Source organism: Oncorhynchus gorbuscha, unplaced genomic scaffold (genome assembly GCF_021184085.1).
Source record: "Oncorhynchus gorbuscha isolate QuinsamMale2020 ecotype Even-year unplaced genomic scaffold, OgorEven_v1.0 Un_scaffold_1336, whole genome shotgun sequence".
Lineage (NCBI taxonomy): Eukaryota > Metazoa > Chordata > Actinopteri > Salmoniformes > Salmonidae > Oncorhynchus > Oncorhynchus gorbuscha.
In genome coordinates this window covers 72,501-77,500 of record NW_025746142.1, presented here as the reverse complement: position 1 = coordinate 77,500, position 5,000 = coordinate 72,501, and the positions used below count along the sequence as shown (strand labels likewise).

General features: G+C 51.8%; 1 pseudogene; it reads right to left on the bottom strand.

Annotated features, from left to right (window-relative positions):
- Positions 1-5,000, bottom strand: part of LOC124022328 — a 55,049-nt pseudogene that overhangs the window by 16,772 nt on the left and 33,277 nt on the right.

The window sequence follows — 5,000 nt, the reverse complement described above, 5'->3', positions numbered from 1 at the left end:
GCCCAGACCCACCTAAACAACAACATTAGCCCAGACCCACCTAAACAACAACAACATTAACCCAGACCCACCTAGACAACAACATTAGCCCAGACCCACCTAGACAACATTACCCAGACCCACCTAGACAACAACATTAGCCCAGACCCACCTAGACAACATTACCCAGACCCACCTAGACAACAACATTAACCCAGACCCAGCTAGACAACAACATTAGCCCAGACCCACCTAAGCAACAACAACATTAGCCCAGACCCACCTAAACAACATTACCCAGACCCACCTAAACAACAACAACATTAACCCAGACCCACCTAGACAACAACATTAGCCCAGACCCACCTAGACAACATTACCCAGACCCACCTAGACAACAACATTAGCCCAGACCCACCTAGACAACATTACCCAGACCCACCTAGACAACAACATTAACCCAGACCCAGCTAGACAACAACATTAGCCCAGACCCACCTAAGCAACAACAACATTAGCCCAGACCCACCTAAGCAACAACAACATTAGCCCAGACCCACCTAAACAACATTACCCAGACCCACCTAAACAACATTACCCAGACCCACCTAAACAACAACAACATTAGCCCAGACACAGACCCACCTAGACAACAACATTAGCCCAGACCCAGACCCACCTAAACAACATTAGCCCAGACCCACCTAGACAACAACAACATTAACCCAGACAACATTAGCCCAGACCCCCCTAGACAACATTAGCCCAAACCCCCCTAGACAACAACATTAGCCCAGACCCACCTAGACAACAACAACAACATTAACCCAGACCCACCTAAACAACAACAACAACAACAACAACATTAGCCCAGACCCGCCTAGGCAACAACATTAGCCCAGACCCCCTAGACAACAACATTAGCCCAGACCCCCTAGACAACAACATTAGCCCAGACCCACCTAGACAACAACATTAGCCCAAACCCCCTAGACAACAACGTTAGCCCAAACCCCCTAGACAACAACGTTAGCCCAAACCCCCTAGACAACATTAGCCCAAACCCCCTAGACAACAACATTAGCCCAAACCCCCTAGACAACAACATTAGCCCAGACCCACCTAGACAACATTAGCCCAGACCCACCTAGACAACATTAGCCCAGACCCACCTAGACAACATTAGCCCAGACCCACCTAGACAACAACGTTAGCCCAGACCCACCTAGACAACAACGTTAGCCCAGACCCACCTAGACAACAACGTTAGCCCAGACCCAGACCCACCTAAACAAAAACATTAGCCCAGACCCACCTAGACAACAACGTTAGCCCAGACCCAGACCCACCTAGACAACAACATTAGCCCAGACCCACCTAGACAACAACATTAGCCCAGACCCACCTAGACAACAACATTAGCCCAGACCCCCCTAGACAACATTAGCCCAGACCCCTAGACAACATTAGCCCAGACCCCCTAGACAACATTAGCCCAGACCCCCTAGACAACATTAGCCCAGACCCCCTAGACAACATTAGCCCAAACCCCCCTAGACAACATTAGCCCAAACCCCCTAGACAACATTAGCCCAGACCCCCTAGACAACATTAGCCCAGACCCCCTAGACAACATTAGCCCAGACCCCCTAGACAACATTAGCCCAGACCCCCTAGACAACAACATTAGCCCAGACCCCCTAGACAACAACATTAGCCCAGACCCCCTAGACAACAACATTAGCCCAGACCCACCTAGACAACATTAGCCCAGACCCACCTAGACAACATTAGCCCAGACCCACCTAGACAACATTAGCCCAGACCCACCTAGACAACATTAGCCCAGACCCCCTAGACAACATTAGCCCAGACCCCCTAGACAACATTAGCCCAGACCCCCTAGACAACAACATTAGCCCAGACCCCCTAGACAACAACATTAGCCCAGACCCACCTAGACAACATTAGCCCAGACCCACCTAGACAACATTAGCCCAGACCCACCTAGACAACATTAGCCCAGACCCACCTAGACAACATTAGCCCAGACCCACCTAGACAACATTAGCCCAGACCCACCTAGACAACATTAGCCCAGACCCACCTAGACAACAACATTAGCCCAGACCCACCTAGACAACATTAGCCCAGACCCCCCTAGACAACAACATTAGCCCAGACCCACCTAGACAACATTAGCCCAGACCCACCTAGACAACAACATTAGCCCAGACCCACCTAGACAACATTAGCCCAGACCCCCCTAGACAACATTAGCCCAGACCCCCTAGACAACATTAGCCCAGACCCCCTAGACAACATTAGCCCAGACCCCCCTAGACAACATTAGCCCAGACCCCCCTAGACAACAACATTAGCCCAGACCCACCTAGACAACATTAGCCCAGACCCACCTAGACAACATTAGCCCAGACCCAACGAAATAATTAGATGTCAGGGGCCAGGTGTTTGTATAGTTTGGGTCGTATGGGTGTGAAGTCATCAGGGACGTGTCTGATTAGAGGTCAGGGGTCAGAGGGTACCTTGTATAGTTTGGGTCGTACGGGTGTGAAGTCATCAGGGACGTGTCTGATTAGAGGTCAGAGGTCAGGGGGTACCTTGTATAGTTTGGGTCGTACGGGTGGTAAGTCATCAGGGACGTGTCTGATTAGAGGTGAGGGGTCAGAGGTCAGGGGGTACCTTGTATAGTTTGGGTCATACAGGTGTGAAGTCATCAGGGACATGTCTGATTAGAGGTGAGGGGTCAGAGGTCAGGGGGTACCTTGTATAGTTTGGGTCGTACGAGTGTGAAGTCATCAGGGACGTGTCTGATTAGAGGTGAGGGGTCAGAGGTCAGGGGGTACCTTGTATAGTTTGGGTCGTACGGGTGTGAAGTCATCAGGGACGTGTTTGCGTATCTCTTCAGGTTGTCCTCCCAGAACCTCCCAGAAGTTAGGAGGTTCCTGACTCTGCTGCAGGGTGGTGATCTCTGCCTTCCCCTTACGCTCATTCTTATTGATCTTCTCTGCAAACAGCCTACACACACACACACACACAGTCAGAGACATTCATGGGCAGGCACACACGAACACACACACACACACACGAACACACACACCAGGTAGCAGGTAGGTAGCTTAGTGGTTAGAGCATTGGACTTGTAACCAAAGGGTTGCAAGATGCCCCTGAACAAGGCGGCAGTTAACCCACTGTGCCCCTGAACAAGGCGGCAGTTAACCCACTGTGCCCCTGAACAAGGCGGCAGTTAACCCACTGTGCCCCTGAACAAGGCGGCAGTTAACCCACTGTGCCCCTGAACAAGGCGGCAGTTAACCCACTGTTCCCCTGAACAAGGCAGCAGTTAACCCACTGTTCCCCTGAACAAGGCAGCAGTTAACCCACTGTTCCCCTGAACAAGGCAGCAGTTAACCCACTGTTCCCTGAACAAGGCAGCAGTTAACCCACTGTTCCCCTGAACAAGGCAGCAGTTAACCCACTGTTCCCTGAACAAGGCAGCAGTTAACCCACTGTTCCCCTGAACAAGGCAGCAGTTAACCCACTGTTCCCCTGAACAAGGCAGCAGTTAACCCACTGTTCCCCTGAACAAGGCAGCAGTTAACCCACTGTTCCCCTGAACAAGGCAGCAGTTAACCCACTGTTCCCCTGAACAAGGCAGCAGTTAACCCACTGTTCCCCTGAACAAGGCAGCAGTTAACCCACTGTTCCCCTGAACAAGGCGGCAGTTAACCCACTGTTCCCCTGAACAAGGCGGCAGTTAACCCACTGTTCCCCTGAACAAGGCGGCAGTTAACCCACTGTTCCCCTGAACAAGGCGGCAGTTAACCCACTGTTCCCCTGAACAAGGCGGCAGTTAACCCACTGTTCCCCTGAACAAGGCGGCAGTTAACCCACTGTTCCCCTGAACAAGGCGGCAGTTAACCCACTGTTCCCCTGAACAAGGCGGCAGTTAACCCACTGTTCCCCTGAACAAGGCGGCAGTTAACCCACTGTTCCCCTGAACAAGGCGGCAGTTAACCCACTGTTCCCCTGAACAAGGCGGCAGTTAACCCACTGTTCCCCTGAACAAGGCAGTTAACCCACTGTTCCCCTGAACAAGGCAGTTAACCCACTGTTCTGCCAATTGGGAGATCTAATTCTTATCTACAATGACTGCCAAACCCAGACGACGCTGTGCCAATTGGGAGATCTAATTCTCATCTACAATGACTGCCAAACCCAGATGACGCTGTGCCAATTGGGAGATCTAATTCTCATCTACAATGACTGCCAAACCCAGATGACGCTGTGCCAATTGTGTAAATAAAGTTTAAATTCAAAAACGCCAGAGTGAGGTGTTTAGAACTGTACATTCAATAGCTCCGCCCCCATCTCAACGGACGACGCCCCCGCCTCAACGGACGACGCCCCCGACTCAACGGACGACGCCCCCGACTAAATTTTACTTCACAGTTTGTATGTGTGTTAGTCACCGGGCCTTAGTGGTACCGGCCAGAGTAGCGTTGGTGTGTGTTAGTTACCGGGCCTTAGTGGTACCGGCCAGAGTAGTGGTGTGTGTTAGTTACCGGGCCTTAGTGGTACCGGCCAGAGTGAGTAGTGATGGTGTGTGTTAGTTACCGGGCCTTAGTGGTACCGGCCAGAGTAGTGTTGGTGTGTGTTAGTCACCGGGCCTTAGTGGTACCGGCCAGAGTAGTGTTGGTGTGTGTTAGTCACCGGGCCTTAGTGGTACCGGCCAGAGTAGTGTTGGTGTGTGTTAGTCACCGGGCCTTAGTGGTACCGGCCAGAGTAGTGTTGGTGTGTGTTAGTCACCGGACCTTAGTGGTACCGGCCAGAGTAGTGTTGGTGTGTGTTAGTCACCGGGCCTTAGTGGTACCGGCCAGAGTAGTGTTGGTGTGTGTTAGTTACCGGGCCTTAGTGGTACCGGCCAGAGTAGTGTTGGTGTGTGTTAGTCACCGGGCCTTAGTGGTACCGGCCAGAGTAGTGTTGGTGTGTGTTAGTCA